This window comes from Trichosurus vulpecula, chromosome 2 (assembly GCF_011100635.1).
Source record: "Trichosurus vulpecula isolate mTriVul1 chromosome 2, mTriVul1.pri, whole genome shotgun sequence".
NCBI classification, from domain to species: Eukaryota; Metazoa; Chordata; class Mammalia; order Diprotodontia; family Phalangeridae; genus Trichosurus; species Trichosurus vulpecula.
In genome coordinates, this window is record NC_050574.1 from 317,342,119 (window position 1) to 317,361,662 (window position 19,544).

General features: G+C 40.8%; 2 non-coding genes across 2 annotated transcripts; both read left to right on the forward strand.

Moving 5' to 3' along the window:
- Window positions 1-5,775: 5,775 nt before the first annotated feature.
- LOC118840605 lies at window positions 5,776-5,966 on the forward strand. Its single transcript, XR_005009776.1, has one exon. It is a non-coding gene; the product is annotated as a U2 spliceosomal RNA (small nuclear RNA).
- Window positions 5,967-16,495: 10,529 nt separating this feature from the next.
- Window positions 16,496-16,659, forward strand: LOC118840524. The gene has a single exon (XR_005009710.1). It is a non-coding gene; the product is annotated as a U1 spliceosomal RNA (small nuclear RNA).
- Window positions 16,660-19,544: the final 2,885 nt, after the last annotated feature.

Below are 19,544 nucleotides of genomic sequence, written 5' to 3' on the forward strand. Positions count from 1 at the left end.
CCTTACTTAGCTTAACTGAACATAAATGGCGTCACGAAGAGGATCGGATTTTTCGCTCTGCAGTAATGCCATTCCAAAGAACAGGTGAAGCCACCCCCAAAGTGGGCGAGTTGGGCATGCCTGGGTGGAAGGAGCTCCCTTGCTGCTCTGTGGCCAGGGAGTGCACGGACCTGACCGGTCTGTGGGAAGACTGGGGTGGCCAGCTTGAAGCAGCTGAACCCTTACATGTGCAGAGTAAAGGCTGGGTGTTGCTATGTGCGGCCTATGGCAGGATGCATTGCCAGAGGGAAGAATTAGGAGAAAAAATTTAGTTTTGCCAGGGGGGAGGGCTTTGGTCTGAGTCCACCAGAGAGAAAATGAAAAGAGTTTGGGCATGTGAGAAAGAGAAGGCATGTGTGAGAAGTTTAAGGAATTGTTACTTTTTGGAAGTTGTAAAAAAGAAAGCCGAAAGCTTTTCCCATTAGGCTTAAGTGAAATGTACTGCTCATAATTTGAAAACAAAGTTTTTCAGGGGTACCGCTTACCTTAGGAGACACATAGCCTACCTTGTGGAACTTGGGTGACCACTGTGAATTAGAATTGAATTTTGGTAAAACTAAAAGATGGAAAATTGTGTAAAACTAGGGATGCTATTTTATAATACATGAGTCCAAATTGTAAAACTTTCTTAAGAATAATGCAATTGGAACTTAGAAATGTATATCTAAAAAAGTTTTTAAAGTCCTGGCAAACTTTGTTATAGTGATAAGGTAAATTTAATTGGGTACGTAATTATAGAAATTAAGTGTCCTCTACATTACAACACCTTTTTTGACGAAGGAACTTTGCAATATCTAGGAATTCTGTGCAATATTTGAGAATGAGGACATTTTCCACCAACTTAGTTAATTAATTCCAGTGTTTAAGGGTTAATTTGCTTTAAGGAAAGAGAAGGAGATGTCTATCATTTTAAAACCTTCTAAATAATTCTCTTCAGAAAGGTTTAGTGAGTATTCCTTTTAACATCAGGATAAATTTTAAATTGTTTTAAAGAAGGGAAAATGCTTTTGAAAAATGCTCTGTAAAATCTTTGTTTATAATTTTCAGAAGGCCTGCTGAATTTCCACCTGTAAGCTAATTGGTTGCAGGTCAAACCTACAGTGAGTTTTCAGAGCTTCTGGGTGAGAACCTTATACTTGGAAATTAATGCTTATCTATAGAAGCCTTCGGAGGGTGGTTAAAAAGCATGTGTTTTACATACTCCAAGAAAGGCCCATTCAATGTCTTATTCTAGGTTTTTGAGTAAGGAGGTTCGAAGGGGCAGCCTGCATTCCTTACTCCTCCCCGCCCTTAGTTTAGATAAGAAGAAAGAATTTTACTTTTGCCCACCTGTCAGAAGGGAAGGAAGGGGGAGGAGCAGCAGTTACTGGGATTTGAGTTTTACTGAAAATAAGAAAACAGTAGGGGTCAGAAGCTTCCAAACCTGGCTTCTTAAAGTCAGCAGAACTGATAAGATTAGACTAGACTTGAGATGGGGTTTGGTTTGGTAGTTTTTATTAGTGAAGCCTGCCATCTGATGGAAAAGAACCCGTCCTCAGGGGGAGATGTTATGGCAGATCTCTTTAATCAGAAATAAGTAGGTAGTGACAAAAGGGAAGTTATCTGCTAGAATCTGTTACCATTGTGAAAGAAGTTGGCTTTATGGGGAAAAATGGAAAATTGGATAAATGCAAATATGTGAAATCTTGTTGTTTTTTATCAAATGACTGGTTACATTGGTACTCTTGTATAGCCAAATGAAAGATACTATGGCTTCTAAAGTATTAATGGGAATAATTTGGGAAAAAGGGAAAAAGACGTTTTATGAGATAATATTGTTTACAAATGTAAGGTTGAATCATTATCCCACAGACTAAGGCTGGAATTTAAAGTTATATTGTATCTATGTGAGATAGAATTCTTAGATGTTTTAAAGTGATAAGAGCAATTAGGTATTAATACAAATAGTGTAATTAATTATTGCGACTAAATCAGAGATATCTTCAGTTTAGGGAAATAATTCTAGAAATGTTTTGAAAAAATGTTTTTGTGATTTTAAGCGAGAGTTAGAGCTTATCAATGTGTTTAAGACTTAATTCCTGAAGTGTCCCTTTCCTCCAGAATGAGTTAACACAGAACACAAATCCAAACAACCTCTTTTGTTTGTTTAAGAAGCTGGAATGGGATTCCAGTATACACAGTTATGTCAGTAAAAAGTATTAACTTATGAGTTGTTTTGTCTTATGGTTGAAATGTAAAGGAAGACTGAGTAATGGGTTTGAAAGATTTAGAAAGGTAAATAAAGGTTTGAGGGAAAATACGAAAGGCAGATAAGAAAGTTTGGGGACAAATGGGAGTTAGTTAAGCCTCTCCTGTCCTGAAGAGAATGATAGTTTCAGATGGCTTAAGTAAGTTGGGAAAGGGTGTAAGGAAGTATTTAGAAGATGGAAAAGTTATGTAGCTTGATTTGATAATTATTAGCTCAATGAAATTTGGACAGTCTTATCTGAAGGATATTTATTTGCTATTTAAGATTTTACGGGACTACAATTTAATATTGTTTTAAGCTCTGATTACAGGAATAGATCACATGAAGCCAGTAGCAGTACGGCAGGTATTACAAGCTGAGAACTTTAAAGGTGGATGTCTGTGCCTGGCAAACAGTTTTGAAGACGACCTTGGACACGGCCTAGGTAGGATCTTCCTGACTCTATTTCCCAATTCTGCTATTTCCTTTCTGAAAAGGAAATCCCCACCTGATTACTCCTAAGCCTTGCTTTCAGCACCTAGTAACTGTATGATTGGCTATCAGATATGACTCATGCCTGGAATCAAACAGAGCTAAGGAAGTTCTTTAAGATATATGACATTGTCCCTCTTTCTTTCATATCAAATTTATATTATCAAGAAGTTTTGTAAGCACAATGCTAAACCTGTTAGGTAACAGATGAATATTGAAATATCTCTGAGTTATCATAATAGGATACAGGAATGAATAGCTTACAATTTTAACCTATGTTCATAGCCAAATACAACATTGAAATAATATAGAAATTACAACCTCCAAAAGGAGGAAATGATTAGACAAAGAAATAAGACAAAGATGTAATGTGATAGAATGTCTAATTAAATAGGATAGCAAATTTTTGAGGAAAATAACAGGATCAGATTGATTCCCCTAAGAATTATATACAGATGTGTATGATTGGCTCCAAAATTTATCAGTCCTGGAAATTCAGGCTGATAAGTGTGTTTTAGTAATAAGATCTTAAATTTGGATGTTAGCACAAGAAGATTGTATAAGATAGTAGTACAAGTGAAATTATATCTCCCTTGTAAAGTATCTGTCTGATACTTTTAAAGGAAGATGAGCTCAATTATGGTTGGACCTTCATATTTTAAAGGATTCTTATACCAGGTACAAATTTTAGGTAAGGATAGAAACAGCAGATGATACATAAACTGAAATGCTCTGAAGTTTCAAAAAGGAGAGCCAAATTTAAGTGAGTGTACTGAGTTATATTAAGTAAGAATTATCTGAGAATTTCTACATCTGAACCAGAGAAGCAGAACTCTCTTTTAATATCTAGGGACCAGATAACTACAATCAGGCATCTGGGATTTAAAAGTACTGCTTTAAATGGGATACAAGTTGGCTGGTACAACAAAGGACATCATGACCAAGCAGGTGTCCAGGGAAATCCAGAAAAATTAAATTGCAAAACCCAAAAGGCCACACTGAAACAGCACAACATAGGACAATGCATGTTAGTGATCAAAACCATGTGTTAGCAAATGCAATTGAGGAATCTCAAAGAAATTATCTTGCAGATGCCATGAACCTACAGCAGTAGCAGAGAATCAATTCTTTAAAAGTCATCCAAGGGAAAATTAGATAAAATAACAATGACAAATTTGTGATGCCACACATATAGGGAACTGAGTCAAATTTACAAGAATACAAGTCATTCGCCAACTGATAAATGGTCAAAGGATATGAACAGGCAATTTTCAGAGGAAGAAATAAAAGCTATCCATAGTCATATGAAAAAAATGCTCTAAATGACTATTGATTAGAGAGATGTGAATCAAAACAACTCTGAGGTACCACCTCACACCTATCAGATTGGCTAACATGACAAAACAGAAAAATGGTAATTGTTGGAGAAGATGTGGGAAAGTTGGGACACTTAATTCATTGTTGGTGGAGCTCATCCAACCATTCTGGAGAGCAACTTGGAACTATGCCCAGTGGGCTATAAAAATGTGCTTAGCCTTTGACCCAGTAATAGTGCTTCTTGGGGAGGGAGGAGGGAAAATTTAAAATTTATGGAAGTGAATGTTAAAAAGTGAAAATAAACTAATAGTGAAGGAAAAACCACAAATGTTCATTATGAAGCCTAGAGAAAAGAAAAGGTTGAGTATAATGCACCCCGTGCTTTTTCTTTTCAGGGTGAGGTTTGTCTTTCTGAGTCGTTGCGGTCCTGTAACTTAAGGAACCTAAAAATTAAGTTTCATTGGATTACATTCATTCGTTTAAATACTGTGTATAGCTGCTTTTGGGTAACAAAATGTTTTATTTTACTTTACTGCTCACCACGAGCTCCCGGGAAGGAAGGTCCAGAAAAACCCACCAAACCACCAAAACCTAATTCATGGGAAAGGAAATTATTTTCCCTTTCTTGACAGAATGTAGAGAAAAGTAGTCCCAACATTTCCTCTTTGAAAAGAGAGCTTCGCTCAGCTGAATCAACTCTGGGTATCCTCAGTGCATGTCCTTAGTGAATTGTCCTCCTGTGATGACTAAGTCGATCTCCTTTTCTTCAGTATGGAATGACTGCAAGTATCCCATTTCGATCTTCAGTCCGAGAGAAACTAGCAGAGACCTGGCCTGAATCACACCCAACCTAGCCCAAAGCAGAACTGGGGTACAGAAAGATCATCAGAGATGACACTCTTTGGAATGCATTACAGCCAACAATTTTCTAATGACCATACCAATAAGCAATCATAATAAAAGTAATCACCATATACAGCGTTCTATGAAGCGATGCAAGTTCCAGGCAGTGTTCTATGAAGCTTTCTATACTTTTGAACCCAACACTGGAGCTAACAAACAGTACATGGCTTGATGAGGACAGAACTAGGGAACGGAAGGGTAACAAAGTCATTTTGCACAAAGTCCTCCTAGTATACAAAGATGATTTGGCCACAGTGGCCGACGCTCCTGGCTCCCTGACCGAAATGCTGAATTTTTAAAATTGGTGATTTGCTAGCCGGATAGTTGCGATGTGTGGACTGACGGTTTTTGTGCAGTCGGCGGGTTCTTCCGCAGCCTCCCGAGGCGGGGGAAGAGGAAAGAGAAGGGAAGGGGCTCGTTGTGAGCCCCAGAAATTTCCGGGCTCCGGGTGCGTTCTCAGCGCCTTCGCACCCCCTGCCGGAAAGCCATTGGTCGGCTCGGTGTATAAGTGGGGAGGGCTATGCAAATGAGGAGTTGCCGAATAGGCAAGGTTTTCTGGGTGCCAGGAAAGGGGCTTCTTGCGCAAAAGAAGTGCTAAAATTTGGTAAAGGTCCGCTTTGTGGTGTGTTTTTATGCGGCCGTCTGGTTGCAAAGAGAGGCAGATCTGGCGACTGAGCTGCATGTTCGGGTGTGGGAGGTATAGGAGGAGGGTGAGGCTTGTTGAAATGTTTGTTAGTCGCTGGGTGTGTAAAAGGGTGATGTTGGGAAGGGGTAGGGGAGTGTGAGGCGCGCGTTTTATCGCTTCTCGGCCTTTTGGCTAAGATCAAGTGTAGTATCTGTTCTTATCAGTTTAATATCTGATACGTCCTCTATCCGAGGACAATATATTAAATGGATTTTTGGAGCAGGGAGATGGAATAGGAGCTTGCTCCGTCCACTCCACGCATCGACCCGGTATTGCAGTACTTCCGGGAACGGTGCACCTCCCTTTGGGAGAAAAACTGGTGTTGGAAAAGTCAGATTCTGAGTGTTTTCTGTGTTCTTTGTGGTTACAGGCATTTGCTGCTGCGTGTGATTTGTTTTTTTTTGTTGGTGAAGAAGAGCTTGCGAGTTGGTTCTGCGTGTGTTACGCAGTCGTTGGTTCCGCTGCCTGTTGAAGGCGCCGCTACGCCAACGTGTTTTTTTTGTTTTGCTATGGGAACTAGACAGAGAAACGATTGAGAAAAATCGTGTTTCACGGGGTTTGGTGCTGGGGACACGCAAAATGAACTGCGAATGCGGACGTGTTTACGTTTCTCTCTCGAGGCCGTCATAAGCTGTGGATGCGAATGATTGTTACAGCAAGAGGAACTACGGGACCTACTTAAGTGACGAAGCGGAAGTCTCAGTAACTCCAGCTCGGGTGTTCTTGGCGGAAGATACTGAAATGCTGTGCCTACTCCTCCTTCAGATCACCTTTACAAGTTAGGGTTCAGTGACTTGCCCAGGTTCATACACTTAGTGTCTGAGACCAGATTTAAACTGGGCTCAGAGATGTCTTCCTGATTCCAGGCCCAACACCCTTACACCTAGCTGCCCTACATAACGGAAAGTAAGCATGAGTGGTTTGCTTCCCGTGTGAGTCTTGATCTGTTGCTCTTTTTTCTGTTGTTTTTGTGTTCCCCGAAAATTGAGGTAATGAAAGAATTGTCAACTTTTTGCCAAACTTGAATCCAGAAAGGGTATTGACAGATAACCAAATACCTTTGAAGAAAAGACCTAACATCAGTCAAATTTCGTTGAAGAAAAACTATGGAATAAATTGCTATTTGTTTAGTTATCTAGCCCCTCACTGGAGCAGATAAAGTGGTGCAATGGATAGAGCAGTGGGCTTGGAATCAAAAACAGCTTCCCGTGTTCAAGTCTGGCATTAGAACACTTAAGTAAGTAGCTGTGTGCCACTCATTTGTAAAATCAGCTGGAAAAAGAAAGGGCAAACTAATAATTTTAGTAACTTTGCCAAGAAAATCACAAATGGGGTCCCCAAGAGTCGGGCACAACTGGGACGACTTAACAACTGCATACGTGCTCATAGGAATGGAGATGTGTAGGTGATGTAACAAGAGAAGCTTGGTTAGTTAAAAATGAAATTAAAAAGAAATGCAAAAAACTTACCCACAGCTTGACAGCCAATAATAGCCTTAGAAAGCCTTTCCATTTTGTTGTGTTTTGTTTTTCCTTAGGAACCACTTGAAACAGATCTTTATACCTCAGTCCAGGCCAAGTGGCTAGAGTTTCTAGGTCATCAGTTCCCAGAACAGTTTCGTGCCAGTTGATTGTTCTAAATATACTGTAATATTTTGTCATCTAAAAATATCAGCGATGTGCTGCATGGACAACAATTACGTAGGCATCTGATTGAAGCATTCGGATCAGTGCCACTGAAACAAAGAGGCCTGCATTGAAGCTTCATTGAGATCCTTTGCAGACTGTACCAGAATAATGACTTTTACTCAAAACAATGTTTTACTCTGACCATGGCTGTACATGTAGGGGTAGGAGAATCCAAGGGTTAAACTCATTTTGGAACTAATAAATTGGGCTGTGCCTAAGACTGAATGGGCTTTAAGGTACATGAGGTGGGGGGTAGTGGGGAGCAGGGAAGAGATGTCTTGGCCCGCAGGATCTTCCAGCCTCTTCACATTCTTGGATGCTTGACACTGTAAGTGATGATGACTGCTTCAAGGGGGTGGTACTTCACTTTAATATCAACAGACTGGCAAGAAATGTTACTATTGGTGGTCAAAGGAGTATAATTTCAGCACATATCAGATTGCATGCTGTCTTGGGGAGGGAGGGGGGAGGGAGGAGGGCAAAATTTAAAACTTATGGAAATGAATGTTGAAAGAAAATAAATAAATGAAATATTTTTAAAAAGAGTATAATTTCCAGATTGTTTAATACCTAGGACAAACTTGTCTCATATATGACAGAGGAGAATCCTCATATGACTATTTGGGACTGAACACAGGGTATCATACTGCTAAAGCAGCTAATGATGCCATGACAAAAATGATGACAGAATCATACCTGATTAAGCACCCAAGCCAGGCCTCTAGCCAAGTAAATAAATAAATGAAATTGATGCTGTCAACATATTCATTTAATATAAGCATTTCATTTCATTTAAAGAATAGTGCAATTTCAGTTTCCTGGCTAAAGCTATCAGTTGAGCAAGAAGTAATTACATCTCTCCTCAAAGATCACTGTAGAGCCACTATCTCTACCCTACAAAATGGTGGTGGGGGAAGGGTGGTGATGGTATTAATGTATCGCCACTATTTGGGATCTCTGATATCAGCCACAGGTACAGGAACTATCATGAATAAAACCCCAAGACAGAGTTTCCAGGGAAATTAACGATCAATGTGTTAATTAGGCTAACCAATAATCAATTAATTTATGGTCAATGGTTTCTCTCAATAACCAGAGATGATAAAAGAGATTCTGAAACATCTTAAATCACCTTCTGACAGGGAATACCCCTGACAAATGAAACTCTGAGCTAAAAGTCTTCAACTCCTTGGGCTGAGAAAGTGTGGCTTGATCATGAGATTCAGCAGCCCTAAGGCATCTGGGCTGGGGAAGTCATTTCCATCTGGACCTCTATTGGCTAGTTTTCTCCTTCAGGAGCTGGGTGGCTCTAAATTCTAGTGGAGGTATCAAGGACAGACAAGGCCAGAGAAAAGATCGAGCTGCCGAGGCTTCATTTTGTTTACAGAGTGAAAGAAAAAAAAGTAAGGGACCTTTTCAGGTAGATGCCCTGGGGCATCAAAAGCTGTGGTTTGTCTACGTTAGGGTCAGGACATTGATACGTAGATATGTATTATTGCAGATTTTCAAAGTGAGACAGTTTGATAACCAGATAACCAGAAATATACAACTTGAATTTTACCAAAGAAGAATTGAGTTGACGATATTGATTTATTATTTAAGGTCATATATCTTACACATCTTGACTGAAATGGCTTTATTAGTTATCTTTTATATTTTTATATTTTGTTAACTTTTATATCATATCATTTGTTATATCTAATCATCATCTTTTATGTTTTAAATAAAAATGTTACATACTTATGGTATATATTTGCCATCTTCATTTCATATCATTTTTTTTTTGCTTGATTGACTTTTAAAAACTGCTTACCTACTACTGCTGTAGGTTCATGACTCATAAATTATTATTTCTGTGGTATTCCCAAATTGCATTTGCTATGTGGGATTGAGCAATAACTTGCATTTTCCCATGCTACGCTATTTTCATATATGTGATCTCTAGGTTTTGCAGTTTATTCTCCTGTTTCTGCCCTTTGCTGTATCAGTGAGCTTTTATTTCATCTCTGGACCATCTAGTTCTGTAGAACCTACATCCACCTTCAGCACCTTACCTCATTTTAGCTGGCTGTGTTCTAACATCTCTTTGACATCCAGCCAGTCTTCTTTAAAGCCTTCTTGACCTTCTGGTTTTATTTTTATTTTGGTGAACACTGATCCTGAATTGCCAGCTCTGTAATTTAATGAGTCTTGAGGAAGACGAAAACCATCTGGTTAATCATTCTCCTCCAGAAAGGGAGGCACTTCTCCCTGACTTTGGAACTGGCTAGTTATTTTCAATGCCATATTCTACAGAACAACAAAGCAACAGCATGCTGGGCCAGTGAAGGCCTGAAGAGTGCCAAATAGTTCCAGAGGCACCTTGACCTGACTTGGTGATTTCTAACTAGAAGACTAAAAGGAAAATAATAAACAATTATTCTGTTCTCCCTCACTCAAGAATTTTCAACCAGGAGCCATGAGTCTGGTGGACTGCAAAAGAATTGCTCTTCTATCTATCCCCTCCCATTATCCCCTCCCTCAGCCTTCCCTTTATGAGTTAGTGAACATAACTTTGTATTGCAGTAAGTCACTGGTGATGGGCATCGTCAACAGCTTACCTGTGGACTAGCTTGGGTTCAACTGAGGAAATTTGCTCTTGATATAAAATTGAAATGAGACACTTGCATATCATTCCCTGGTTAACAAAAAGGGATTTACTTAGCCAGAGCAAGAGGATGTGGAAAATGATTTTAAATCTTAGTAATCAGTATCTCGGAGACTCACAGCTTCCCTCCCCCCACCCCTTACAAATCCAGTCTCTCCTTTAGGAGGACATTACTGCTGATGAGATTGCATTGAATCTTCTTATCCTGGTCAAATTCCAAAGCAGGCCTGAATTGATTTAATCTGCTCAGGATTTGGTGGAGTTAGATCCTTCTGCTTAGATAGCCCAAGACTGGGAGTGGTCTGGTATAGTGGAAGGTCTGATAGAACAGGTATTTCCTCTGTCCAGGAGGTAGAATGATGGCAGGCGACATCAACCTCTGTGGAAAAGGTATATAATCCTATACCCCCAAATCCCAAATTGAGCCAGTTCTGGACTGGCCTCGTTCTGGACTGTAACTCCCATGCAATGCATGTGAAGCCAGCGTGAGAGAAATATAAAGGTGGACCTGACCTAATAGTTTGTATCTTCCTTAGAACAAACTCTGGTTTTGGATTTTGGGGTTCACAATTAAAATTGGGGTTTGACAAGGACAATTCAATAAGGACATGCGTTGAAGACCCCCTCAGAAATGATTCAGCTGAGCAAAGCTCCCTGGCCTGACTTGCCCATCACAATGTATCAGCTAAGCATCAGTGGGTACCTGGAACTCTTCTGGGCTGTGTTGTCTTTACGAGACCAGGAAGTAATATCAACAGCCTGAGCCTTTAGTTAACTGAGCAATTAAGACTCAAGTCTTCTTCAATACCATTTAAAGGAAAAACTAGTCTAACTTGCATGGGAAGAAGGGGAAAGGAGGAAGGGGCAGGAAAAAGGTTAGGCTATTACTTGGAAGCACCACACACATGTTCATAACACCTATAAGAATATTTGTTATTTAGGATTTTTGAAAGTGGAAGTCCCAGTCATCTTTTGTAAATGTAAACAAATCTTTATTACTTGTTAGAGAACTTACATTTACTTGTGTAGCAATACTGTAAAGCTGAGACCTCTTCCGCTGAATGTTAGAATCCTTGTAAAGTTCCTCCTCTTACCCAGTTTGTGATATTTCTGCATTCCTTTGTGGAATCCCAAAGTAAAGTTATTAAATTTTGAGCAACAACTCTTTTCCTTACCCAAAGAGCAAAGCCACTTCTACACACACTAGCCAGCAGTGGTGTTGCCAGGGTGGTGCTAACATCTGGGACTAATAGGAGAAATTATACTTCCTTTCCTTCTACCCCCACCCCTCCCTACCACTTGATCTGAGACTACTTACTGACCTTTGAATTGCCCAGAGAGTTGGTGGCAAATCACCTTCGGTGTTGCAACACCCTTCCAAAACTCGTAGGAGTTACCTGAATTGTGGTTACATTCTGCCTCCATCCTTTTTCTTTCTATAATCTCAAATAGTGTGTGAAACCTTAACACAGGAAACTGACCTGAGGAGCAGTCTCTCTCCTCTTCAGTCACCCCAAGACCTACTATACTGGTTACTGAGAAAAATGATTACTTCTTATATTAATAACCAATTATTGAGATTAAGATTTTTTCTTTCTATTTCCTTATTCAGAAACAAACCCCTGTAGGTTAATACAGCCAGTCTTTGAAGGACATTACTGACCTGGCCCAACAACTTACCCCACCTAGACCATTTTATCTAGATGGAATTGTTATCCTACTCAACTAGAAAACCTGACAAAGAGAATCTAATCTAGGTGAATTCCTGTGAATTGTGTTCTACTCAGGCTTGGGGGGGATGGGGGTGGGGTGGGGTAGATCCTTTGCCCAGATTGCCCGAGGCTGGGAGTGTTGTGGGAGTAAGAGTGACATTATCAAAGACCCTTCTTAGAATAGGTCCATCTCTCATTATAATATTCATTCTCTCATTATTTGTTAACCAATCAGGGTTGATTGCCTCTTGTCAGGATCACCCACTCTTCCAAGGGTATATAAGTGTCAAGAGGCCTTCAGGAAGGGTCTTTGGTTTACAAGAGAAGGCCAAGTGTTCATCTTTTTATTCAATATTCACTGGCCGTAATGAATAAAATTATTAATTACACAGAAATTATGTCTCTCAAACTTTTTATACATCACAATAAATAAGGCCTCTCTCTTCCCTGGGTGTGTCAGTGGTTGGTCACAAAAACTATTTCTTCAGAGGGTGACTTTTCAATTCATCTTTGTGAACCCTCATAATGACCCTAACTCATTCAGGGGAAAGGGCATTGCAACTCTGGATAGCAGGAAGAATAATTCTGGGATACCTGCCCAGCCTCTCTCCATGTTCTTCTCCCAAGCACAAGGCATATCTTGTGGCAAAAATGTTCTCCTTGTGCCTTTTGTTGGTGTTTCTACTTAAGTGGTTTCATCCAAAATTGCTATTCTGCATTGTTCTTCAAGGATGGCTATAGTTGGAGATACTGCTATGTAGTGTTAATGGAATGCGAAGATCTGTGATGGAGCCCATGGTGGGAGGATTTGCTGAAAGGGTGGAGCAGGAAGTGAGAGAGTGAGGCAGAGCTGGGAGAGAGGCAGCCAGAGCTGAGGCTAGCCTGAGTGAGAGAGGGAGGATTTTGCCTAGGGGAGCTTGTTTGTGAGGAGGCCTAAGCAGGAGAAGCCTTGGAGATGTCAGTGCTCCCTGGATTGGTGATGCGTATAAACTTCTCTGTTACCATGGTGGATTTGGCTTTCTGGTATCTGAATAAATATCTTGGTTTCATCTTTGAGGAAGAGAGGTGGTTATATTTTGTGATTCAACCCTGGAAATACATCTGCATATTCCTAGCAGCTGCTATGGGTATCGCATTGGCGATATATGCTGTGACCAGCAAAAATCAAGAGAGAAAACATAAGAGGGGGCTCTATCTTTTGCTCCTAGACTAGGTGGAGGCTATGGTCAGTGTCCTCAGGAATCAAAAAGCTGGGGCCTTGGAGCTCAGTTACCTCAATTGTCCTCCTACTGTTGTGAGTAGCTGGTATTCTGGAAAATATTTCTCCCGGGGGATATTCATCTTTCCTAGATAGGAATAATCTATCATCCTGGTAACTTATAAGTATCCAGAAATAATCAGCCAAGACTACTGTCTTCCTAATGATGTATGATCCCTGGTATCATGTGAATTGGCATCATGAACCTCCCTGGCACTATGTGAATTGGCATGACGATCCTTAGATCACCCTAATGTAGTTTCTGTTAGATCTCATGAGTCAGAAAACTTAGAATAGAGTTCTTTGCCCTGTCAGAAATCCTATGTTTTTTGAAAATACTGGGGGCAAGAAGCTAAAAATCACACAAAAAGAAATGAAGAAGAGGGAGGACCACATTGGAAGAGAATAATTTGCGGTCTGATCATGTGGTGTATGACGACATTGTTTACGTATGGATGTATGTTTGCTTACCTCTGCAAAAAAAAAAAAATCAGTTTCTGTTGCTGAGTGAAGTGAGCAGAACCAGGAAAGCATTGTACACAGCAACAGCAACATTGGGTGATGATTTTCTATGACAGACTTAGACCAAAAACAAAAACAAAAAAAACAGAAACAAAAACTGAACCCAATCTCATTGCCATTAGGATGAAGAAATGCCAAGTTGCCCATATAGTCCGGTGTAGGGAGTTAGTGCCGACCCCGGGGCTGCTCGGACCCTAGCGCTTGGCCTGTTTCCTGGATAAAACCAGACAGGCTTAGTAGGAGTTGGAACGGTAGACGCCCGGAGGAAAGACTTCCGTCCCTAACAGCCCCCCTTAACAGCACCCTCCCTCTTGCTCTGATAGCCATCCGTTCTCATGCCGGCAGAGTCCATCCACCAAGGACTCACAAGCCCAGGAGGAGGAACACAGCTGGCCACTACCTAATGCTCTTGAACCAGTGCCTAACACAAACATGCTTTAATTAATGGGAACTTCTTTGATACTTTACAAGGGCATCCTGCCCCATGCCTCACATAGCTCATACAGTTCTGATAATCAGTTTGTATCCTGCCCGAGCCTTCCCAGGCCTCTTTAGATACTGTAGAACAGCACTCCCCTCCTGTTCCCAGCCTTCCCTGTCACTGTAGACTAGCACTCCCCTCCTGTTCCCATACTCCTGTGGAAAACACCTCACCACAGCCCTAGTTTTCCCATACGCTTGTAGGCAGCATAGTTTACTATAATCTAGATTCTTCCCACCAGATATCGCTACTAATCTAAGTGCAACAATACATTACTGAAGCACATCTCTTTTCCCATGCTTTCATCCCCTTGAACACCTGCTTCTGCTTATGTAGTGCAAAAACCTATAAATATGGATAATGGCTTCCAATAAATCGGAGTTATAACCATCATTGCTCCCGCCTCATCATTGCGTACTGAGATAGGGCAACTTGCTGGTCAAGACCCTAGCAGTCCGGGTCATTTCCTTGTGCAAGTTCCTGTGTAATAATAATGTCTCAATAATACAATGATCCAAGACAATTCCAAAAGACTCTATGGAAAATACTAACCACATCCAGAAGAAGAACTATGGAGTCCTGATGCAGATCAAAGCATACTATTTTCACTTTTTTGGGTTGTTTTTTCTTTCTCGAGGTTTTCCCCTTTTGTTCTGATTCTTCTTTCACAACATGACTAATGTGGAAATATGTTTAACATGAGTGTACATGTATAACCTATATCATGTACAACCTTGGGGAGGGGGGAGAAGATAGAAGGTGGGAGAAAAATTTGGAACTCAAAATTTTCCAAAAATGAATGTTGAAAACTATCTTTACATGTAACCGGGAAAAAAATACTATCAAGGGAAAAAAGGGGGGGAAAGACAATATTCTTGGAGTATGAGAAAAATCAGTTTCGCTTACTTTCTTGTTATCCTCAAACTATAATCAATAAACCAAAAAGTATCTCTTGAGCTACTACATGTTGTATGTGAGACAAAGTGTACAAAAGGTACTTATATATAGAATATATACAAAATAACAAGGTAATCTTAGGAAGGAGGGTGTCCCTCCTCTTAGCAGGGGTGCGGAATGGGACATAGGTTTCCCACAGGGCCAGTGAGTGGAATGAAGGAAGCAGGAAATCGAGCTGCTTTTGTTGAAAGTAAGCTTATTCGATACAAGGGAAGGTTTGGAGGAAATGGGGGAAGCGGGTAAGGTAGAGCTAATGATTCCAGAAAGAAAGGAAAGAGAATCAATGAAACATTTTAACGAACAGTGCTACAAAAAGAGAGGGCAGTTCTGGGGGAAGCAGAGGGGAGCAGGATAGCCTTGGAAGGAGCACGTCAAAATTGTTACATACTTAAAAGAATAAAGTGTTCGGAAATTTAGGGAGTCATGGGCAATCTGCTGTCATGTCTTGTTTGCATTCATGGAAGCATCCATATTCATTGATGCTTGACAAATTTCTAATAATATACAATGCACATTTTTTTAAGTGTGGGGGGTCGGGGTGGGGAGTGGGGGAGTTAGGCCGCGGAAAGGCTTCCTGTAGAAGATGGTGCCAGAGCTGAGTCTTGAAACAAACAGGAGATATTAAGAGTGGCAGGTGAAGAAAGAATGCATTGCAGTCACGGGAGAGAGCCCCCCCTGCAAAGGCCCAGAGGGGAGATGGAGTATCCTGTGTGAGCAGCATAAAGAAGGGAAGTTTGGCAGAAGTGTAGAGTGCAGGAAGGGCAGGAAGGAGGCTTGACGAGAAAGGTAGATTAGGGCCATTTTGTGAAGGGCTTTCAACGCCAAAAAGAAGAATTTCTATTTTTATCCCAGCGGCAAAAGAGCCACTGGAGTTGACCGAGTATGGGGATGACACGGTCAGGAAAATCAGTTTGGCAGGTGGGGGGAAGATGGGGGGAAGATGGGGTGGAGAGAGGAGAGAGCTGAGGCGGGGATTCAGACCAGGAGGCGAGAGGTGATGCCCAGGCCCAGAGTTCATTGCCGGGGTCTGAGGCTGAGGTTATTTGGAAAAGGCTTCACGGAGCTGCGACAGATTGGGAAATGTCTAAAGAAGGGAGGAGAATCGAGGCAAACGGACGACTCATTTTAATATCTCTGTAAATTTTGATGGTCTCAGTTTAAAGGGGAGAGGGGAGCGGGAAACAAAAACCGAACCCAATCTCATGCTTTTAGGGTGAGGAAATGCCAAGTTGCTCATACAGTCCGGATCGTTTCCTAGTACGAGTTCCTGTGCATATGCCGCGGGTTAGCTAGCCTCCTATCTCCCGAAAGCTCAGTGGGTGACATCACGAAAGGGGAGGTGGTATGCAGATGAAGAGACTTATGGGCCCGTTTTCCCCGCCTTGAATCCGTAGATTTCCAGGGTTTGAGGGTAATACTTGTGCTGTTCTAGTTTTAAATTATAGATATCTTTGTGAATTTTGAGGGTTATATTTGCTCTAAGCGAAATGGAAGTGCTGTGTGAGTGTAGCCATGTGTGTAGTGTGCGTGTGTGGTGAGGGAGAGGGCGTGCATGGAAGTGCATCGCATACTTACCTGGCAGGGGTGATTCCATGATCACGAAGGTGGTTTCCCCAGGGCGAGGCTTATCCATTGCACTCCGGATGGGCTGACCCCTGCGATTTCCCCAAATGCGGGAAACTCGACTGCATAATTTGTGGTAGTGGGGGACTGCGTTCGCGCTCTCCCCTGATTTCGCGTGTTTCAAAAGCAGATTCTCACCTGATTCTGAAAAACAACCGCTGCTCTGCGTCTACAGTCCGCGCACTCCGCGTACTTAACGCTGTGCGTCACCCGGGTCACAAACTGCAGTTGTCGGTTCAGAAACGAGTAAAGGGTTTTTTAGCGCAGGCGCAGTCGTTCGTAACCGTTCATCTGTCCCGCTTTCCGCGCTGGCGTTGCATTTCCGTTCACGGAGGCTTTCTAGCCTCGCGTCTTTCTTGACCGAAGTTTCTCTTGCCTTTTGGCTTCAGCTGAAAATGGGAGGTCGTCTCCCCGCGAAGAACTTCATCCAAAGCCATTAGTGAGGAGTCAGTATTACATAATCTAGTTTTTAAAATCCTGAAACCAATTTGCACTACGCCTAACTTCTACCTAATAATCTGCCAATTTCAGTATTCTTTCCCTATTCCTAATCCTAGCACCAACTCATAACCCTATCCCTCAAGAGAAAAAAAATCAGCTATCCCTAATATGAAGTCTATTTTTTAATCTTATTCTGTTGCTAATTCCCTACTCTATTTCCTCCTTATTAGCTTTCATCTAACCATTTGTCTACATGTAGTAGTAGGAATATTCATATGTCTATCAAAAATTAAAAACAATAAAATAGATATGAGTGAAAATACAGAGGCAGCTGTTTTTGAAGGACAGAGAGTACTGGAGTGGAGTTAGGAAGACAAGAATTCATATCAAGCCAGAGGCACTCATGACCTCTGTAACCCTGGGCAAGTCAATTAACCTTTGTTTGCCTCAATTTCCTCAACTGTAAAATGGGAATAATCATACCTACCTCAAAAGGATGTTGTGAGGATCAAATGAGACATTTGTAAAACCATTTAGCAAAGTGCTTGGCACAAAGTAACCACTATATAAATGCTTGTTACTTCACTTGACCCTCCCAAATTAATGGATAACTTAATATATAATGCTTCAGTGGGCAGACACTAATGATACCAAATAGCTATATATCTATATATATAAAAAAAAGAGCAACCATCTTTTGGACCAGAAGGAGGGGAGGGGCAACATCGAGATTTTCAAAAAGAAAGAAAGAAGGTACAGTATAGCAGCTATTAAAAGAAGTTGTGAAAAGATGTTAAAATAAATGTAAATATGTGTGTTTTGAAAAACAAATTTAAAAATTGCATACATACATATATTGTTCTATATAATATGTCATTAATAAATATATACTATTTATATAACAGGAAGCTAGATGGTGAAGTAGATACAAAGCTGGGCCTAGAGTCAGGAAGATTCTTCTTCCTGCATTCAAGTATGGCCTCAGATACTTACTAGCTATGTGACTCTAGTCAAGTCACTTAACTCTGTTTGTTCCAGGGTCCTCATGTATAAAATTAGGTGGAGAAGGAAATGGCAAACCACTACAATATCTTTGCCAAGAAAACTTCAAATGGGGTCACAAAGAGTTGGACATGACAGAACAATAACAACAATTTATATAATCAATATGTTTTATCATAGTGCATTATATAATACTTATATGATGCAATATAAAATGTATATATATACATGTATGTGTGTACACACACATAGATACGTACATACATATATACGTACATACACACACATACATACACAATTTTTGAAAATTCACCAAGCCCAAGGAGTAATGATGGCATGATGGAGTTCTAATAGAGCTGCCCCCAGCCCCCATACTCCAACTTCATCATAGGCAGCAGGCCCACTGTACCCACCTAGCTCCTCCTGCCCCGCCCCCCCCCCCCCCCCCCCCCCCGCCATGGCCTAACTTCTTCATATATGCCTCACTGGTCACTAGAACAACAGGTGTGTCCCTGAAATCTTAGTTCCCACAGAAACAGCAGGTGTGTCCATGTGATGGGAACCTAGCCACTGCCCCCAGACCCATTCCACATACTTGAACAAGTGTGTTCTTGTACTCAAACTACAATCACATCATCCATCTAACCCAAGACGGGACCACAATAGCTAGCCAAATGAAGGGCAGCATGATAGGAATGTTTAACCACCGAACCATTGAAGGGACCCCTCCTACATTACCTAGTCCCTTAACAAACTCCTCCTGCCTTTTTGATATTAATCATATTCCTATATTCTATGTAAATCTTGATTGCGTAATCAGCATCTTTACTCTATAAAAATCCATCTTGCTTACTCTGAAGTTTCTGGTTCCTCTTGGAACTTAGTTCACTTCATGAGAGGCATCAATTTCAATAAATGTCTATACTTGGATTAGAGGTGGTCTGACTCTGAATTCTTTGAGATGGTTCCACCACAATGCACAATGCATCATGAAACCGCAACAGTTTTTGGCCCTAGGTGGGCGGAGACTGAACTTCAACAGTAAGGTAGGTCACTTGGATTCAGAGTAGTAAAAAAAGTTCTGTCGAGGACAGATCCAGCAGATCACTATAGGTGACTTCATAGAAATAGGGATCACAGTAGTTAGTAAAAGTAAAAGCAAATAAGAGCAGATTAAACAAGAAATATTCCACAAATCATGATTCCACTGATGGGAGAAAGGATACATTAGTCAAAAAAAACCAAACTGGGAACTCGTTGACATAACAGAGAAGCCTTATTAAAATCAAGATCATCGTCGCTGGTAAAAGCAGGTGACAGAAGATTAAAACTTAGGCTTCGCGTGGATCATCATTCTTCATTACTGGTAGGTAGCGTGGAAATATCACCTGGCACCCCTACATCTAAAGTCAAGACTATTCTATATCCATGATATTTTGATATGTAGATTTAGACATTAGTGCAGAATCAGGATCACACAGACAAAACCAGCTACCTTGGAAAACACAAGAATAAAAAATTAGACAATGAGATAAGTACACTCCATGAAT